This window comes from Plodia interpunctella, chromosome Z (assembly GCF_027563975.2).
Source record: "Plodia interpunctella isolate USDA-ARS_2022_Savannah chromosome Z, ilPloInte3.2, whole genome shotgun sequence".
In the NCBI taxonomy this organism is placed as follows: Eukaryota; Metazoa; Arthropoda; class Insecta; order Lepidoptera; family Pyralidae; genus Plodia; species Plodia interpunctella.
This window is the reverse complement of record NC_071324.2, coordinates 8,518,602-8,541,501: the sequence shown is the minus strand read 5'-3', so window position 1 is coordinate 8,541,501 and position 22,900 is coordinate 8,518,602. Positions and strand designations below refer to the sequence as shown.

At 33.2% G+C, this 22,900-nt stretch overlaps 1 protein-coding gene across 1 annotated transcript in view; it reads left to right on the top strand.

Annotated features, from left to right (window-relative positions):
* Window positions 1-22,900, top strand: part of LOC128682762 (glutamate receptor 1-like) — a 146,669-nt gene that overhangs the window by 1,744 nt on the left and 122,025 nt on the right. The window lies entirely within an intron of this gene.

Genomic DNA, 22,900 nt, shown 5'->3' with positions numbered 1-22,900 from the left:
GATATAGATGACGAAAATATAGTTTTGGAAATTTTTGTCTGTCTGTCTGTCTATCTGTCTGTATCTCTAAACGCACATCACTCGAAATCAACTGGACCGATTTGCTTGAAATTTGGTATGTAGGTACATTGTACTTATATACCGGTTTAATATCTTAGATACATTTTTTTATTGATGAAAGTCTGATATAGATAATAATTGGAAGGCATCAATTTTCAATTTAATTTTGTTATATTCTAGTTTTGAACACAAAGATATATATATATATTGTATTTCCGAAATAAATCAGTAGATAGCGCCACTAAAACTTTTAAATCTCTATATCACGCTATGGTGTCTATCTCACAAATCCATACTAATATTATAAAGAGGTAATCGTTTGTGAGTGTATGTTTGAGGCGGATAATCTCCGAAGCTACCAAACCGATTTCAAAAATTATTTCACCATTAGAAAGCATTATCCGAGATTGCTATAGGCATTTTGTTTTGAAATAAATTAGTATTCAGCCTGCTCAATCAACATTATATATGATATAAAGAAATCCGAAAAAAAAAGCGCTAACGAAAATCTTAACGTTTGTACGCTGGCCCTAACATTGAAAACACAATGTACTACAAAAATATAAGATTTTAGTAGATCCATAAAATATTCCGCGATACAAATCAATCAACATACAATCTTTTATAATTAAGTATCTACAAGGCATTTTAGATGTAAAAAGTTATTGTAAATTTAAAGGTGCATTTTTATAATTATTATTACACAAGCATATTAATCCTTATGATTAAAAGTATTGAGTAAGTATTTAGATTGTTTCATCATCAAGAGAATTTCACGAAGATAAATTTTGTCCTTTACAGCACATAAATTAGATTAAAAGATTCTGAAATATCGTAAAAAAAATACGCACACCGAATTTTATTTAAGAAGGTAGATACTTTTATATTATTTAACACGGCACGCGGCGACGGCGGCTCGCGGTGTAACGCAGAGCGCGGTCACAGCCCGCAACGAAATCGTAAGATTTTTACTTGATACTTAAATGCACAAGGTAATTTTATTTATATTCTTTGTATTCATACAAAAATTGTTATCAGTTGTCAGAACGATTTCTCTATCTACTTTATTTCTTTTTTAAAACTAAATTTACAATACAAGACAAAATATATTTATTGCCCATAAAAACAATATCAGTACAAAATAATACAATACATGTACATACAATGGTGGGCCTATCGCTCAGCAATCTCTTCCAGCAAGACTGGGTAGTGAAAGAGGATAGAAGAGAGTGGGCGCAGTATGTATCAATATATCAGTATAAAATTTCCGTTACTGAGTGACTGACAGACAACGTACTCCCGCAAATGCTGGGCGGGAAGCTGAAATTTAGATTAGCACTAAGACAGGATTTTTGGAAATTCTACTCCGAAGGGGGTGGAAGGGGTGAAAAGCCGTTGAACACCGTTCTACACTGTTAGTGACTTAAACATTTGGGTTTTGGTTGTTCAAGCAAGTAATGAATTCAGTGTGTTTCAGATCTTTCTGAAAATTAACCCTCAACCCCTTCAAAAGGGAGGTGAGAGATTGTATGGGACTTAATACAATTTTCAAAGTAAAAAGCTGAAAATAGGCACACTTACTTTTTGTAGTAAATAACAGTAATAGTAAATACAAAAAATGTATAATTTACGTTTGTGGTTAATTAAAAACCAGGACATAAAAGTCATGGAAAACGGGACGGCCTGAGTTGCAGAAAGCGAGAGTGGAAGTAGAAGCGGGAAATGGGAAGGAGACACGTAGTGGGAAACGGCGGGACAGGACACATTGCAATAAACATGATGGCACAATATGTAGGAAATGGTACGGGATATCTACTTTACATTACATAGCAGGAAGCGGGATTGGACAAGTTTGCGGGAAACAGGAAATTGAACTAAAGATGAGAAAAAATGCGAATTTGAATCATATATGTTTACCAGTCATACAGAGTACGCGATAAAAAAATTACTGAGATTTTTGCTATGAAATTCATGCGGGCGAAGCCGCGGCCAAAAGCTAGTTGTTCGAATACAATGTCACTCTATTTTTAAAATTATTTCCCGCCCTCGAGAAGGAAGCAATTCCGGTGATTTTTTTCGAGAGTGGGAGTCTCGCCTCTCCCACACGCTACACGTGATTGCGTCATTTTAAAATAAAGACACCTTAAATGTATATATCACTTGAGTTCCCTCAATTCTGAAGAAAAAAAAATACAATTTGATACTAGAAAATATATGTTGCAATAATTTCGTGCCATTGTGCTGTGTAATCGCACATCAAGTTTTTATACGAATCCCTAACAACTTAAATTTACAGATACAACAAAAAATTTTAAACAGTTTTTTTTATTATCATGTTATCAAAGCTATTATGATTATTTGGGAAATCTTTGCTTAGTGATTCAGGAGGAGTCTAATTTTCGCTGACTAAAAAAATATGTTGTTTTACTATTTTTTGCTTGATACTATAACTTGATCTAATTCTATTGTAGCACTAATGGTGCTACAATAGAATTAGATCAAGTGGCGTATAAAAGTGGAGTTCTGAAAGTTTGCAGTTTTTGCAGTTATCGTTACAGCGCCATCGTAAATTATTCACATAATAATACTTTGGTGGCGTATAATTATTCTAATTAATGTTTTACTGTCTGTATAGCGAAATTTTGTCATATTTGCTAACTAATCTTAAAATGGTTTATTAAAGAAGAAGAATCTTATATGTATAGTATATAATTTCTTAACTAGTTGTGTAAATATGTAAATTTATTTCTATGTAAACATTTATGTAAGTAATATTTATTACAGCCATAGCCATAGCACTCTTTGTTGGACAAAGGTTGACTGTTAGATAATGCTTTTAGTAAGAATTTTTGTGCAATAAAATATCAGTAAATAAATAGGAATATTTTGATAAATGACAATCTTTTACAAAAGCTGTATAGGATGAACATATGAATTGGACATTAATAAAAGAATAGTGGTCAGTAATGCCTCCGGAGATTCGCAAATAGTTCGGTGTGCGTGTCAATATTTAATGCACTCATGTAATATGCCAGGATCAAAAGTGTAAAAACGGATGTGTTTTGTTAGAAGTTATGAATTTTGAATAAACCTGAAAGGGTCGTCCCTACTCAATATTTATAACGAGAAAAGATTTTTTATTCTTGCTTGTAATGAATAAATTAAAAAACGACTAGTCTTATCTTACGGTATTAATAAACGACTAGGTAATAAGAAATCTTCTCTCACAGCTCTCTGGCGACTCCACGCATATGGTAATCGGGTGATTTTTAGAGCGTTTCGACCCCGTTTTACTGAGAAAGGAATAATTTCCAAATTCATTCATAAAATGTACATTACCACAATACAGAATGATTATTTTAAAGTCGGGTAGTAAAATGAATTCTCTTCGTTAAAATTTGAACTACTGTAATGACAAGGTAGCTGCAGTGGTCGAAACGCTTTGAGAATCAACATATCACCACCATAAATTTTACGCATACGCAAGTAGGCATAACATTCTAGGGGTAGGTGCTGTAAGAATATGCGAAGTAGATGAAGATTGCTCTGTCATCTACTTCTATCAGTAACTTTTGCAGTTAATAATAATGATATTGCTTGGATTTAATTATCCTGTCCGGTAGCCTATATCCAATTGGTGACGAGTGTCATAATAACTAAGTATGCCTAGTCGATTAGATTATTTTTGTAATTTTAATGCACATTTCAATCTCCGCGACTTATTTGGTATAGTTGGCAAATAAGTTAGTGTTTAAAATTATCGCTCTTTTCATAATTATATGCGATTTATACAATACAATAAATTCTTAAGTAGGTAAGTGAAAATATTGGTAATTGAGTTTGAATGGAAACTTCGATAATTTTTGCCTTAACCCAAATAACAGGTTATAATAATTTGTATTTAATAATAAATTGTTAATTTACTTCTTTCAAAACATATTGATTAAGAACAACGCAATCCCTAGTCCAATAATTCAATGAAGTTCCAAGATCTCAGCTAACTGCGACGCGTGTACTCGATAGTTTAACTGAGAGATTAATGTTACGGAAAACTTGGTGAGACTGAACTGGAGAAGGGTCAGTTGGAGTACTAGAACCACAGTTTAATTAGACTAACAGTTGTCCAACTGCTTTGATATAAAGGAAATGACCAAAATCTTGCAGTGTCAGTTCGTGTCTATGAATTTAACTTTGAAATTAGTATGGAACGGCGCACCGAAATCGAGCCACCCGCCCCCGGATGCCTCTCTCTTGCCAGCTGCAATACATTTGTGGAACATTGCGAATTCGGTATACATTGCTGGTTTTTAGGATCTGCTGAGCCATGTAGGCTGTGCTCAAATCAAGTAACATAACAAATTGTACCACGTGTGATCTGTAACATTATCAGTCGTGTAATTATCTTTGAGAGCTCTAGTTACCTAGATTTTGCATATTCATCCCGGATACCTTTAATTCGAATTTCAACGACGAATAAGTATTTAATGTTTATTAAGACAATACTTATTCGTCGTCTTTCATTTTTATAGAAATTTTTGCACTCCATTATTCCAACAATTTGAAGCCCATCTAATTTATTATTCAGTCCGTGAATATTCTCAACGACAAAAAACATGAACACTGCTTATTTCATTTCACTACGTGTGTGTGAAATCGAAAATCTTGAATATCAAAATATGTTTATGAATGCATAATTTGTTTCAAAGACAATGAATATTATACTTTGCAGAAATAGCAAATATGAAATTGTTTACAAAAAATATGTATTTATCCTCTTTTAAAAAAGCAAGTATGTGAAAATCAGTAATCAACCAAGTCGTCTCTCGCATTCCTGTTGCTTCTCAGCCAAGCAGCCTGGGCTACCTTTCTTGTATTTGTCTTCGACATCTACGTACCTATATGTGGAATCTTTGTACATTTATTTAGTGATAATGCTAATTCAAAACTTATACGTTAATACTGACAAGTGTATTATTTATGAATTTGACGTACGAGTGTGTAATATAGGATGACATGTACATAAAATATATAAAGGGCCTACTTATATGAATACCTACATTAATCACGCGAGCGAAATTCACGCGGGTGTAGCCGTGGACAAATGCTAATTTTTGAGAAAATGCGGGCATAAAATCTGTTGTTTTGTGAAAATTGACATATTGGTATTTCGCTGTACAAAATAATTTTCACGTCTCAGAAATAGTATTTCATGGATATAAAAACGTAACTTGGCTCTATATCCATTATTGTTGATACCTGTTTAATGTTGGCTCCCTATTAGATGTCATCGAAATCTACGTATCCTTTCACTTCTGTACTCGGTGCTTTACAACACTTAAACTCCTCTTTATCTCAAAGAACGTTTCTGTTTTCTCAGTGAGGTCAATAATCGCGAGGTACGACATAGCGTTAACTCCTTTCACCTAGTTATTGCTGTTCACGTATCCCAGTTGTAATCTCACTCCTTTACTGTCCAGGCTGCTCGTTTGTGGAATGCATTGCCGGCTGAAATTCGCAACGCCCAAACCTTGTCAACTTTTACGAAGCAAGTAAAGTCGCATTATATTAGTTTTCTTTAATCTATTATAAATAATATTTATTCATTGTTCTATAACAACAACATTTACGCCTATCTGTATTTTAATATTTTATTTATTGTTTATTTATTTACTACCGTTAAGTGTACTACGTTAGTTTACTTATTTCTCTTCCCATCCAAAGGTTGGCTGGAAGAAATTTTATTAGCGATAAGTCCGCCTTTGCACTCATTATTTTTGAATATATTGTTGTTACTTATAACTACTTTGTAAATGGTGCAATAAAGAGTTTATATATATATATATCTATCTGTCTTACTTATTTATAATTATTTATTTCACTTTTATTGTAGGTTGCTTTTACACTTGTAAATTATTAAAGTGGCTTGCACCGTCAACTTTGAGGTTGATTTTAACGGAAATTACGCCATTTTGTTTATACGTCAAAATTGACGGTTCAATTTACCCTAAGTTTGTTGGCCCTAGAAGTATCACGTAATAATATGCTATAATGTAAAGGCGTGTACGTACACAAATATGTATTTGAATAAAATATTAAACGATGCAATATTATACAGGTAGAAGTTTCAAAAAGTTAATATAGAATACTGTTTTATTATGGATTGGTAAGTTCTAGGATAACAAAACAAAGGCTGCAGTCTGCACCTTTAGCTGGTTCGTATATTACATCTAAATGATGAATGGATAACACCGAAAGTGAAAGAAAAGATATTGAGAGGAATTAGAAGAAGTAAGCGATAACTAAACTTAAAAGTGACTGTAAAGTTAGTATAATTAAATAAGTTACTTTTATGAATGACTGATTTAATTTTTTCCCTTTGCCTATCATTTTAAGATACAAAATTTTGCTTTATAATGTCAATCCTGTAGACGGAGGTTAAAAATACATTTCAACCGACTGATAATCAAAATATTAAAGTATTCTGTGAAATTTTCATGAAAATAGTAAATTCGTTGTTTTGCCCATCAAAGTTTAATTCTATATTTAGCACCAGTGTCCTTGTTCTGTAAAATAGTAGCCTGCACAGTGTTCTTTGATATATGACCGGAATTATTTCGGACGACAACGACCTACAATACGGGCGCAAAAAGACTGCATGCTCATATAAACTCAGTCCTTTTGTGTAGAACAAATTTTGAGATTTCGTTGTTTCACAATTCGCAATAATTTTTGTTTTCTCATTTATTTTTATTCAGACTTCCCTGACAGCCATTCTTGTAAATATTGACACCTTAGTTAGGTAATAACTTTATAGTATTATCTAAAAATCATCTAAGTATTATCTAAAGATCAAAGACCATCGACTAACGCCTCATGCCTCACATACATCCTCGTTAGAATCTGTGACTTTCATTTCTCGTTAAACAATGTAGATTGTTTTATTATTTTCTGTTGCTTTATTATTTTCATATTCCACACATTTTTCTCAATGACTGGCACATAATATCTTGTTATTGACTGACGGACTAACTGACTGGCTGGCTAAACTACTGGGCGTAGGAAGCATGTAGGTTCACTTGAAAGGTGAAATTTTGTTTCCCTGGAGAGTTGAAGTTAGTGGCTTGAAAATTTGGAGTTTAGTTGTTTACAACAAATTAATGACATGTTTCAGTTTTTTTTTCTGAAAACTAACCCTCAAACGTGATGGATGGAAAAATATGTAGGTAATGGTACGGGAGCCCTACATGAAGGGAAGCGGGATTGGACAAGTTGCGTAGCGGGAAACTGGAAATTGAACTAATACTAATTTTAATCATATATGTTTACTTGTCTTACAGAATACGCGTTCAATCCTCATATTCGTTTCTGTGGGCCTGGTGTGTGGCGGTGCTTTTATTCATTTTCGAAATACACTATTTTCCAGTTTTTACTAAAGACCAAAAAAGTAAAGCTAAAGACCTAAAAACTTGTCACTTTTACTCCACTTTTTCGGAATCAATATGAATAAGTAAATAGAACCTTATGGTTCTAACATATATATTTATTTTTATACTTTTATGCCGTTTAGTCCAACAATAGTACTAATTAACTATTAAAATGTGAATTCCGTCAAGAAAATTGAATAGGGGTTTTCGTAATTTACCCTTCGGTGCTATACGAAGTACATTTACGAAGCTCAACATTATAAATTTTACTTGAGTAAAAAAAATTAAAACAAATATTTAAGATCGTAAGGAAAATACTTATCATTCTTTATCTATAGGCACGTTATAATAACAAATTAAACTCAATCAATGTAAAATATCCAGGAATATATAAAAGGGTATTTTCACCATTATATTTACCTTAATATAATAATAGCTAAACATAATAGAACTATATCTTCTTTAAAACACATAGTTTGAAATGTTCAATAATTTATTGTTTAAATAAATAATAATATAATAAGTTAATTATTTATCTTAAATATTTGGAAACTAGTACAAGACGCTGCGCTCGATTCAATTCCAATCAAACCGCCTTGAAATGCCGCGCTAGACGTAAACGTTGTTAACATACAAAAGCGTAAGTGTAATACGTGAAATACTAGCACAGTTTGTGTTTGTTAGTTCCGATAATCTCTGCACAATTTTATGTTACGGGATCGGCCGGAGTTTCGTGTAAATGATACAGGAATATAGCCGGTTTTTTAAATTGTGTTTTAAAGTTTAGTTATTAGGCCCTTTTATCCACTGTGAACTAATTAAAAAGTTAGTAAATGTGCAGCATTATCTTTATTTCCTAATTATTACTACTATTAAAAAGTATTTAATGTACCTGCCCTAATAATCGCCAATATTTTATGAGATAATTTTAAAAGAAATAGTTGCTCGAGATGAGACATCAAGTCAATGTGAAGGAATGTATTGCATTAAAAATGAAGAAAGGTCTAGGAACAGCTCATAACTTGGCAGAGGCAGCAGCCTCCTCTTTGGATCGTAATAACCGGAGCTACCTATATTTTATAGTTTACACAAAGAAAACACGGAATTTGTATATGGAAAATATTACAGACCGTATTTATTTTTGCTTATCCAGTGAACATTTCAGTACATTTCCGTAAACATATTGAGAAGGCCAGTAATCTGAGTTTAAACTAATAAAAAACAAAAATAATTTACATTTTCGAATAACGTGTAAGATAAAGCTATAGCTATATCATAATTTACCAAGTTGGGAGGTCATCTTAATAGTTTTGCACAGTGGTGTAGTCAACATAATTTCAATTTACACTACCTACGTAGACCTTCACCGAATTTGCAATGATTTTGGTTAGCGCAATATCACTGTTGAAGCTGTGGTTAAGACATGGTTAAGACGCCCCTCCTATGGGATCCTACCTCCTACCGTTTGTATACCTAAATAAGAAAGTTGTTGTGTGTATTTCATTCCAAGTAATGACCACCACACTCAGCTATGAGGAATACGACTATAAAGATTGTCACCTTGATGTGCTAACCAAATTCATAGACCAAGTAATACGCCTATATGATAGATATCAATAAACGTTTACATAAACCACGATTAATTAAGAGGATTAGTAAAGAGAAAATCACTCAATATAGTACAAAAATACATTTTAAAAGTTGCACGTCTGAGTCATTTTGTCCTTTCATCTAATTACTGGTCGGTTTGTGTTTGCCCAAAATAAAATATCTTCCATGAATATTCATCACAAGATTTTGATATCATGATGTTTATAACATGAGTTACTCTTACATTTGAACGCCAAAGAGAAAGTTAAATATGCACAAATGAGGAATAGGGGCCAGAATACGGGATCGGAAAACTGTCGCTTCAAACTAGATTCCAGAAAGATAAATACGCACTGTACTGAGCTACTATATAAAATGAGATTGCTCTTGTCACAAAGATACTGAGATAACATTTTCAATTTGTTTCTATTGATGAACTCTTCGGACATAGAGATTATGGTGCAATGTGCCCAGCACCACCAACACATTTTTTTTATTTATAACGAAAATTAAAGATAAGGCTCTGACGCATTATAGTTTTAAGATACATAGCACGTTTCTGAGGGAATATGTTGTACTATGAAATAAAATGTATTTAGATGGTCAGGACAACCATTTCGTCAAGGGAAATATGTTCATACACGTAGCTGGCATGGTGGTAAACTACAACTAACACCTTTAATATCTAGCGGCTGAGGTTTTGGCCGCGACGCTCATAGATTTTAAATTTTCTTTGTCCGCTATGCTCTTGGCATAAGACTCTCGTTTTATTTTTTTTTCTCCAACTTTTCGACTATTAGAGCGCAGAAATGATAAATAAAAATCGTTAATTACATATGCGTTGTATATGTTTAATTTAGTTTTTCTAATATTTATTGTCCATGGGATATGGAAGTTCAAAAAATTAAGTAAAATAAAAATTTGCAATTTCTGTTCGGGTAAACAATTTTTTACTCGTCTATTTTTATAAACCCATTTAAATGAAAATATGAATATACAGAAACACTTATATTTTCAACAATACTTACTCATGGTTTAAAAAAAAACAAGCTTGTTTAACAATCAAGTGCGTCGCGGTCATAGGATCATCGCGGAACGAGAGCCTAACGGGTGGACCCCACATTTGCATACCACTTTATAAAAAATACACAACAATATGTAAGTATATTGGATTTTACTAAAAAATAACAACGGGCTTGTGTGTTGATGGAAATTGTTAATTTATTTTTTCAAAGTAATCAATATAGACATAATTTTAACACAACCAAATATGATTGAAAACAAACAGCAAGTGTATTTATATAACCGAATTAATAAACAAAGACAATAATTTCAGGAGAATTTCAATTTCACAAGAATTTAAGGAAAGGGTACGATTCAATTGCTGCGTCCTGAAACACATTTATCGAGTACCTATGAAAAAAAAATCTCTTGTTCTTCTTCTAAGCGAATGGACTCTGGTGTTCAAATTAATGGGGACCAATAAAAACCTCGCCATTTTCAAATCATTTATCATGGATTTAATAAGTACTTCGTTGTACGGAATACCTACTAATTCCATATAGTCGATACATTTGCTACAACGATACAAACAATAATTTACTACAAATATATACAGTATAATTACAGGCTACATTTTAATGAAAGCGCCTAAGAACATCAACACACGTCATGTCAACACCTATGCAAATAAATGTAGCATAGCGGAGCGGTTATACGCTGCGTCGCTGCAACGGAGCACGAAGCGACGTCAGTTGCCTCGCTCACCACTTGCTCACACCACAAGTCCACGCGTTTGTTTCGCTCAAAACAAAATAAAACAAAAGCGCAGTACATCGCATTGGATGTTTATAATTTAATATATGTATATTATCACGCCTGTTTCCTCTGCAGGAATGCAGATACTAGGGATTTCCACTTGCCTCCTCTATACTCATGATAACTGAAACTTCTAGAAAAAAAATGCAATATTCTTAAACAAATTAAAATTGAGCTTGGCACGAGATACATGCGCCTTAACTAATTATATTTTTTAGCTTATATTAAGATAAAACGAATCTACAAAATTTGTAAAACAAACGTAATCTAATCCTGTGAGCTGTAATAATAGTTACTAGATTTTATCAGTTTGTCTGATATTCAGCATAATTTAAATACATGGTTTTAATATCCTGAGTGTACTCATAGATCCGCAGCATAAAGTGATTGTAGCTAATAGCGAGTGCTTGACTTCATTCTCAAGATGAAGTGGCAGTTTAATTAAGCTAAACAATTACACAATACAGTGATCCTGTCATACTGGTAAATAAATTTCTATACAAATATATTTTATATTCTCAGAACACAAAATACTGAGGATATTAAATGTAATAATGTATTTGTATTATTTCTTACAGAGTCTGACGTTAATATTGATAGCGAGTTAAAGCTCTTCCCGATAATTTTACAATGATTATATCATATACTTATCTATGCAAAATATCAAAAAAGTATCGCGAAAGTACTGGAATCTTTTTGTGTAACGCCGGTCGGGTGTTAAATAATGGAGTGAGTTATAAGTGAACGAACGCACTCCTCGCGTGTGTTGGCGTGAGAACACACCTGTTATTTTATTTTAGGGCTCCCTGGGTACCGTGAGGCATGCTCGTAATACTAAACGTCATATATAGTGGAAACTATTACAGCGAAGATTGGATATGGAGCAAACATACAGAATCACGTGTTTACCCTTCACGAGGGAAACAAAGCGATGATTCAGGAAATCCGAAGGCTATGCTTATTTAGATAAGCAGGCTGGAGCAAGCGGTTGATGTTTTAAAATAATGACAAATTAATAGTTCATCGCCTATGAGAAGAATTTTTAAATATAATTTGAAGTCAAACAAGTAGAAAGATCAACAGTGAAGCAACTGGTAATTCGCATTTTTGCAATCTAGTGGCAGGGCAGTGCCCGCCATGTCGAGCGAAAAGCAAACTCTGATACCATCCTTTATTGGAACCATTTCGGCGTATTTTCGTGCCCATATGTGAAAACCCCTGGATTGACTACAACATAGAAATTATCCTCTTCTAGTAAGCTATACATACACCAGAAATTCAAAATTTCGATCTGTTAGATTGTCTAAAAAAAACTCATGAATCTTTTGGTAAAGCCAAGTCAAGTCTAAAAGGTCCTTTCCTGCGATTTTTTCATTCATGCCTTCGACTGTACTTAGAGTATATTAAAAAAAATGAATGCCTCATGATGAATGAATTTGTATTTTCTTTGTGTATTTTTATTAGGGCAGTTTGAGCATGGAGCTCGTAGACAAAATTATTCTAGAATATTGTTAAAAGTGCTTTGAGGCGCCATACCATATTAAACTCATCCCTTACAAATGAAAATAGTGGTATTCCATCTCGTCTCGTCTCCATCAAGTCTTCAGTTCAGTATTAATTTATAGATTTCTGACTTATTAACATAATCATGATCATCATAGCAACTTCATGACTGACGTCACTGATTGCATGTCCGATATCTTCGTCATACCTACCATACTATACCATTTCTGATATAACTAATGTGAGTGATCAAATTGGCAATACTAATATGGGTATAACGCTTAGTGGTTATAACCAAGCATATTAAATTTCAATCACATCGAAACTGAATACATGCATCACATATTTTATGTACTAGTATTTCGCCATACCACCTGTCTAGTCAATTTAGAATTTTTAAACAATGAATTATTGAAATCTTTCAATATCTTGTAATAATGTTCATATGGATATTTTTAAAGCTTTCAGTTTGCAACATGCGACCGCGCACGGTGTAATTAAATTAAAGATTGCTAAATCCCCAACATGAAATAAACATTAGTTTTCGTGCATTCACTCGTAGAATATTTTCAGTAGATAGTTACTTGGCCATTGTTCTGCTCACCGCAAAGCGAGATGTAAAGAAAATTTAGGGTGACAGCAACGCACAGGCGGCCTCACAATACGCGTAATCTGCATGGGCTTCAAAATAAATAACATACAGAATGTAAACGTTGCTTAATGCATTGTAATAAAAAAAATCATGTTTTAATTTCAGTAACAAACAGAAATATTTTTTAATATATTTATTAAATAGGAATGCGGCCTCTCTTTTACCAAATGGTTATGTTTAATTTAAAATGCTATGTAAATGTTCTTTAATATTATTATTATGGGCTACTATTTTATTATATTATTTATTTTCTGGTAATTCTGATGAACACGTATCACACTCTAACGTATAATTATGTTGATTCGCCAACTATACTGTAATACATCTACTTAGCGTAAAAGCACTTTTAACTCATCCTTCACTTTATTTAACAAAATATACTAGCGCTTCGAGGAATACCTCACTAATTCACGCGACGTATGTACTCTGGCCATTGTTCTCGTTAAAGACCTCAAATTTACACATCGGCATAATATTTACGGAATTTGACAAAACAATAATTTCAATCACACCAACGGAATGAAACTTGCTAAGCTCTTATGCGGCTATAGACTAGTCATAGATTTAATAAGTACTTCTACTAATTCCATGAGTCTAGTTTGTTGGACTTGACACTAACAGTTAATAATACCGTTATAAAAAGCACAGATACAAGTAGCCAGTCCATGCCACATTACATACGAGGAGAAGCAGAGACTAGGAATTTCCGCAGGCTACGATCTAAATAAATTCACACGCTTCCTCTAATGCTCGTCACGCTCTGTATGCTTAGATGGAATAAATATTATAATCACTCAAAATATTGAGTAGATTCGCCATTGCAGCGTGTTGTTCGGTTGTTCGATGTCGATTCTTCAGAAGACCCGTATGGATAAGCTTGCTTATTATTATTCTTCTGTCCGTATGGCATTTATTTTTTGTTTTGAAATCTGAAAAACAGAATGGGTTGCTCCAGTCACCTGCGCAGAAAAACGCAAATTTTGGTAAACGTATGGGCATTGCGCAGATTAAAGTCAACGTCAAGCTTGACTGTCCAACTCAACCTTAACGTACTTTTATATCCTTTGACTTACAAAAATTACTATCTTTACAAGCAAGTTTGTGCGGGAGCGATCTTGTAAATAAATTTTGACACAAATGATATCTTCAACCGATTGAGCTAAAATTTTGAATATACATTTAATTTGTATGAACAAGACAACGCATTAAATATTATTATGATATGCATGACCTGACGGTGTAAACAGTCGAGAAATGTATTCTGTATCATACTGTACTGTGACGTCGAGCCACGCTGTACGCCCTTTATTGTGATTTAGACTGAGGCGGCGTTGTGAATGCTCGTCGATAAATTAGATCTCAATCACGTAGGCACCATGCATTACTTCCAACAACAGACATACCTACCTACACATCGTAGTTTCCGTTCTATTAGAGCTAGATATTTTGCAATGTGTTAAAGATTAATTTCTAATATAAACAGAATGATAAAATTCCTTCAAATAAATAAACACTCATGACGTTCTGCATTTCTGTCATTGTTTTTCGAAAAAATTAACAGTTTCGTAATGTTGTAGTTTTTGTACTTAGCTTGAAATTAAATGAATTGTTTTTAATAATCCTAAGTATTGTGAGCACAATAGATTGAAGTTCAGAATTTTGTTTTATTTCGCAAGAAAAAATTGCGAAATAAAACAAATGAGAATTAGAATTTCTATGTTTGAACTGAAGTTTGCCATTGCCCGGAAGCACTCGTATGTCCGTGGTATATTTCATGACTATATTAATGGGTGTCGCGCATATTCGTGAAGGAGCGTAGGTTAGGGATGGTGGCTATTGTTTATGCATGAAGTTATTATTTATGGCCAAATATATCGCCTTCCCACAGAATATAGTCAGTAGCTAGAATCCCACTCCTTTTTACACTAAATTTACTAAATACATACATTATAGGAGTACTAGCAGCCCATCTCGGCTTCGCTCGGGTAAAAACATAATAAATTATACTTAGCCCTAAACCTACCTCAGGAATCATTCTATCTAATAGTGAAAACCCCATGAAAATCCATATAGTAGTTTTTTATTTTATAGTGAACAGACAGAAAGACGCGTTAGAGGACTTTGTTTTATAATATGTAAGGATAATAAATAGTATTAAAAAAAATACAATTTCAAATCATATAATTTAATTTTTTTTTCAATTCTGAAAGTCGCTATGAAAAATAACTGATTAATATTTTCTGGATCAATAAAATAAAATACTAATAAAAATAGAAACACGCATTAGACGCCCAACGTGGAGCCGCCACCTTGCGGCCGACAAAATGTACATTATAATATTCACAACAAGACGTCTGAATCTAAACAATTTAATCCAAAACGTGATAGAAACAATAAACAAGGTATTTATAAATATTATAGCAAGCTGCGAGCAAGGTAATCCGTTGGCGCGGCATTTTTATTGTAGGCACATCGCGAATTTTCAAGAAAATATTATCTTCGTCTGATTTTCCTACACCTATTTTGAGAAGTAACGGCTTCAGTATTATCTATATTTTGAAAGCAAAAAATAGATAAACCTACTATTTTTTCTCTTAGTTATTTTTACTCGATTTGATTTGATCGACGATGTTTACTTTTTAATTAGGAAAGATAAATCGACTAATTTATATAATCATCACTTATTGATTTATGAACATCATGTCATGAATTAAAATTGAATTGAATATAATCGTTTCTTTGTTACTATCGGTAAAATCTAAAATAGTTCACAAACAACCAATTAGTCATATCCTTTATAATGCATAATATTCTCAATTTAAGGGCTACGATCCATTGTTCCGTCTTCCTCCATCATAATGTATATTAAGACGTTTTATTGTTTTTAAACATGCAGTCAAGAGTCAAATGAAAACACTATCTTTCTCAAATGGACTACCTACCTACTTATTCGAGATCTAGAACTTGTACTTGACAGAAAACTACTTTTTAGTGACCATATAGACTCCATAATTAAAACATCTTCTAAATGTCTTGGATTTGTACTTAGAAACTCGAAAGATTTTAAGCAAGTCAAGTCACTTAACATTCCATTGCGCATAATGTCAGATTCATTCGGAATACGCGTCTCAGGCGTGGAACCTTATGTATAATAATGTTCTTATATTGAACGTTTAGAAAAGGCTTATAAAATATTAATTACCGTTCGAAGTCTAATTTTACTAATTATATTTTATCTTGTAAAATGCATCATATTGCTTATATATAAATCTTGTTTTTTTGCACCACATCACGAGTTCTCATGTTGATTGTCACGAAATACTTAAATCTATTAAATTATTAGCTCCGCAAAGTAGAATCAAAACAGTGACAGCAACAAATTACCGGCAAAATTTTTCAACTTTTAGGACATGTAGCAATTATAATAAGCTATCACGTGAAGTCGACATGGATATTTTAAGCAAAACGTTGGTGGCTTTAAAGATATCAAATCAATACATCAATACATATAATAAAACAGTAAAAAAAGTGTTTCTGTACATTGAAGATATTTAAATATAAAAAAAGATATCTGTAAAGAATCTGTAATAGAATAAGAATTTAAAAAAGTCTGTCTGTATGTCTGTTTATCTATTTGTTTGCACACGCTAATCTCTGGATCTACCGGAGGGATTTGTATGAAACTTTTTTGTTCTATAGCTATAAAGCCTGGTCAACATATAGTGTATAATTTATTTTGGAAACAGGAACAGCTCTAGCAGTACCTATAAAGACCAGCTAAACTGTAGGAAACACAGAAAAGTAACCTTACCGAAATTGTTCTCCCTGATGAGCATTTTCTGATAACGTATACAAGTCGAAGATATGGAACACCCGATGTTGAACTCCAACAGACCAGCTACACTATAACAGATATGACAAAAGCGCCTTAACAAAAGTTGGTCAGCCTGATGAGTATTTTCTGTAGACTTTTAAAAATCGAAGATATGGAACACCTGATATAGACCCATGATGCTCCAGTTAAACTATACTAAATAAAGAAATGATGTCTGAACAAAAGTTGTCCAGCCTGATGAGCATTTCTCGTATAAGAGTTGAAAATCTGGAACATCTGAAGAAGAGCCATAATGGGCCAACTAAACTATAGGAAATATACAAATATACATTAACCTTTTTGAGTCTGATGAGCATCTTCTGTATAGTTATCGTTACGGTTTGTCTGTACAGTTAAATTTCTCTAATAATTATGACTTCTTACCAAAAGTTGATCGGCCACGCGAACGAAGTCGCGGTCATCAGGTAGTTACTAATAAGTTTTTCGAGTTTGTTTGTCTAGTGCGGGCGCACTCTTCTCTCAGCTTTTTTCAAATTATTTAAGAGATACTAATTTGTTGGTTGATCTTCTTTATATTTGTTTTAGTGTTAGTGTATATCTAGGCTAGCATTTATTTAATAAGTATGTCGATTTTATTATTGTTTGTATAATTTGTATAAGTGAAGATTTTTAAATCTATAATAATAATTGCTGTTTTTGTTAATACATTATCTGTTTAGCCGATAATGTTTTATTTAATTAAATAAATTACATGCTTTGTGTTAAAAATATATACCTAATTAAAACACAAACCCACGCACGTTTGCGCCAGACTAGTCGAAAATTCATTTCAATATCACATCTTTTTCACTCGGTTTACTTGCCAATTAAGGTATATAACGTCATCATAACGTTTGTATTGTTATATTGATGATTTTAAAATTCTGTGATGTTTTCTGAGATAAATATGAGTAAATTAAATTTTGCAATTAGTTTACTCATTGACTCGTTATGACCTTGTCATAGACCAATACTACCGTTATGACCTACACAACTTTCAAAATTTATAGTATTTTTCTCAAATATAAAGCTTTTTGTTACTCAATGCAATACACGAGTTGAAAGATTATACCCGACTAGGAATATGAAATGTGCATCTTTTCACCCTCAACGGTTAGCGGTAGAACGTAACTTAGCGGCATTGTGTGCGCCGCCATTGTGCGCTGCGTTCAATCCTGGTCTAACCATTGAAACATGAAAACAACTTTATTTAATGCGTCGTAGTGTTTAAGTATACGAGTAATCCGGTCTGCATGAACGAATAATCGTTAAAGGGAAATGCATCGCACTAGAATAACTTCCATTCACCGTTCAAACTATATTCACCACGCCGACGATGCTTTGTATCTGAGAAAGTATACGTTTTGCTCAAAAGCAATATTTTGGAAAAACTTTCTTTACAATTTTTGACTGTATTTGACTAACAAAATTCATGTTTTCTTTCGTTACATTACAAAATGTATCGACTTTGTCCTCGCCTTTCTTTTAAAAGATTTAAGCTGACGAAATAATGACACTGAAATATCTTAAGCACCGGCGATTCTAAGCCGCCTTAAATTAAGAAGCAATAAAAATTCTGTTCCATTTGCTGTCTGTTGTAAAGTTTTTACGGAAAGTATAATGTAATAAATACATTCTTATATAGTTTGCAGTCCTAATTTTGGCAAGATCATTTATAACAATGACAATAATAACACCAATTTAATTATACAATATATACCTACAACCATATAAGTACGTAGGTACTTTCCGAACATATTTTTTAATATTTCGAAAAGATCACTACTGGGAAGAAACGCTGAAAAAAACTCATTGAATCGAACAGTATTTCTAACGCCTTTGATATCTTGATTGCATTTTAATAATGATAATGGTAAAATAATGAGAGCTATTTCGGAAGAATCAATTACATGCGAATATACAAACAAAAAAGCAGCAGTGCTAGTTCAAAGTAAAAGATAGAATCGTGAATTTTATAAATTTTTTTTTTCAGTATACACAGACTATTAGGTTGGTTACAAAGCACTTCAATATCACAGGCACGATGCCTGTTCTTTGAGCTCGGAGATGGGCCACGGTTGGCTGCTACGAAAATACTTGTTACTTTTAACATTATTTGATCCCACAACTTGCTGCAGTGATTTTGGAACGACACCCTTTGAGTTTTCAAACTGTGTGCAATAAAAATGACGCTTTTATGGTTGCTTCTCGGAAAAATATTTCCATATTCATGTCCAATTTCCTATGTCTTGCTATATTTTTGGTGCAGTTTAAATATTTGCTTTTAGTGCTCTGTAGGGTAGATGATACAATTTTATTTTGTTTTCTATTCGAAATCCCCTATTTTATTAGAAACACACTTTAAAAGATGTGACAAAAATAAAACAACTAAATTTTGAGCGCGTCCAAACGATTCATATTACTAAATAATACTCTAACGTGACGTCTATAGAATAATTTCTTAACAAAAACAACTATGTTTATCCGACAATGTTTACGATGATAAACTACTGCTAAAAGTTGTTTCAAAATATCAGTTTCTTACGATAGTTGAGTTTATTTTTATAATTTTTTTAATGCACTTTCCAACCAACTTTAAATGTTTCTATACTAATGCAGCAGCATTACAGTCAGTATTTTAGTATCTTCTGACCTTGATCATCTATCCTATTGTCTTATTATTATCGTTATCATTAAGTATAATAACTACTTCAATTTAGCTGTGTTTTAATCATTGGATACCTACTCGTTAACAAAACGATATCTATCTACGTTCATAATTTTTCTGAACAGCCAATAACTTGAATTAACTCTATATAGTCACAGTAAGTACCTATAATAATCCCCTTGGAATCTGACTGAACCGGAATAACACAGCACATGAAACGTGCAAACGTCACAGCCGTGCAGTTAAAAATGTAAATATGGCGATAAAGCACATGTGGAAAAACAGTGTACGGTTCATAAAAAAAGTTGTGAAAATGTGAGCACCCTCTGCGCCCGGTGTCTGTTGGTGAAACCAGTAGTGGCTTTGGAGTAGTCGCTTACGCGCAACGCAATGCGACGCCACTTATACTACATAAATATAGACGATACATTTTCCTAAAAATCTTTGTTAGCATACTACGTTACCTTTTACCTAGCTAAATAAATTTTTCTGGATTCATTTAATTACAAAGTCTGCACAATGGAGTGTAAGAGTATGTACGTAAGGTATAAACTAGTTTGGAAATAAGTAGTAATTACAAAATTGTGATTATAATTATTCCACAAATAAATACTTCTTCGTTTATATACAAGTTTATTTGTTTCTAAATTTTATTGGACGTTAGTTTTCATGTAAAAGCACCATTTATCACCTTTCAGGGGTCTCTATTGGTTCCCCTAATTTTTGTATTAGTAATTTCGGTTGGTTGGTACACCAACTTTTTGCTTAAAATTTTTCGTACATTTTTATTATTCTTAATTTAGTATAGCCTATTTTGGATTACTCTAATAGTTTATCGTTATTCATTTACTTCCCAAATTAGTAGTACAAATAATTTATTACTTCTAATATTCCTGATGGTTTAAGTATGTTTGTCACTAAACAATTAAGTACAAACGTATAACGCCTAATATCTTTATTGTGCAATAATCTTTGTTTATCTACCAGTAAGTATAGGCTCTTCCCAACATAACCTAACTTTTTGGACACATATCCAAACCTAACCATCTTAACCTTTGTTGGCATAGTTTGAAGCTCCGCTCGCTCCGCTTTTCGCTCGCTCCGCTTTTCGCTCGCTCCGCTTTCCGCTCGCTCCGCTTTCCGCTCGCTCCGCTTTCACAGCTACGTTTGAAATCTATATGGTTTTTTATTGCGGGGGGCTACCGCCCCCCGAACCTCCCAAAAGCGGGGACTGCGCCTCCTGCTTCCCCTGCTGTCCGACTTGAGTTTTTAACCTGTTGAAGGACATTTCGAAATTATTAATATATACATACATTTAATATGAGAATATTGTCTCAAATATTATTAAACTAGGTACTGTTAAGTGTAAAGAAAAACATTCCAAATAATTTTAGGATGTCTAAACAATAGAGATTCTAAAATTGTAGCTAACAATTGTAAGGCTAAATTATATAAGGTCCTTACATATGAAATTGGCGTTTTGTTGTACTGGCCACTTTAATCACAAATTTCTCCTCTTTGGTTAGGAATTCCAAATTAAAATTTATACAGCTATTTGCACATGTATTTGTATTTCGTTAACCGCCATTCATTTGTTTTTTTTTTCTTCTGATGTTTATGTTTGCGTCACTCAGTTTACAAAATAGAAAACTTAAAATATCGCGTTATTTACGAGTACGAGTTCCACCGTGGTGCGGAAATGGCGTCATGGGTTAATGATGTGTATGGCGGTCGTATCGCAAAAGAAAACACAGTGCGTTTTTATTTCCAACGTTTCCGTTCTGGTAATTTCGTCTCGAAGGCCCGTGGACGGCCGGAGACCCTAGTTGATAATGAAGAGTTGAAGGCTATTGTGGAAGCGGATCATCCGCAAACCACGTCCGAGTTAACTGCCTGAGCTTCATTGTTAACGATAAAACTATTTTAATCCACTTGAAGCAAATTGGGAAGATTAAGAGACTTGAAAGGTGGGTACCTCACGAGTTGAGTTAAGCAAACCGGCAAAAGCGTGTCGACTGCTGCGTTACTTTACTTAACCGGCTCAATATGAAGTAAAATGATTTAAATCAAATCATTACCTGTGATGAAAAGTGGATTTTCTACGATAATCGGAAACGCTTATCGCAATGGCTGGACCCTAGCCAGTCAGCCTAATCCTGCCCCAAGCGAAAATTGACCTATAAAAAGTTACTTGTAAGCGTTTGGTGGACTAGTGCCGGTGTCGTTCATTACAGTTTTCTCTAATCTGGCCAGACTATTACGGCAGACGTCTATTGTTAGCAATTGCAAACTATGATGGAAAAGCTAACTGCTAAACAACCGAGGCTGGTCAATCGCTCCAGTGGCGTCACTGCTGCTTCAGAACAACGCTAGACCACACACTGCACAACAGACGGCTGCCAAATTAGAGCTAGGAGCTTCAATTGGAATGTCTAAGACATCCACCGAAATCGCAGGACCTTGCTCCAATAGATTACTCCGATCGGGCAATCCAAACCACCCTCAAAGATTTTGTTGATTCCCGTCCGAATGGTTTTTTTAGTAAAAGGATCAATGAACTATCTATGAGATGGCAAAAGTGCATAGATAATAATGGTTCTTACTTTCATTAAATTAATATATTATATTAAAAAATATTCGACTTTTTGTTCATCCTATACCAAACGCCAATTTCAAATGTTCCTTACATTAGAAACTATAATTATAAACGAATCAAAGGGCACCCCCTTTCAGTGTGGAGAATTCTAAATTATTAAGAAAATAGGTCTGAAAGACAGAAGAAGAATAGGTATTGTTTCATTACATAAACCTACTACTTATTATACTCATATTTGCCTGCTCATTAGCTTCATAATGATAAGGATTACACATTGTCATCTAATGTAACATATTTATCGGAATATTACATTTATATTACCTTTATTCATTCTAATAGTATAAAGAGAAAAAAATTGTATTTTAGTTTTTTTTTGAATAGACTAAATAATTGCTGGACCGACATTGATGATATTTGGCAAAGAGAGAAATCAAACAGTCAACTATTTTTAAAATTATATTTTTACCCATGTGAAGCCGCGTCGAGTATTGTGCACGTGTATTGAAAAAGAAAAAATCTGTTCATTTTGTTCCGAGTTATGTTTCTTTGTATTGTGCACGTCTCTCATTATGTTACTAAGGTAAGATATAACCAGGCGCGGTATTAAATGTTTACTTATTAGTACATGTCAATTTTTGTTACCTTATTTCATATCTTATTTGACTAAGAATCAACCTTTGATTCCAATCTTCAAGGAATCCTCTATCTTTATCCT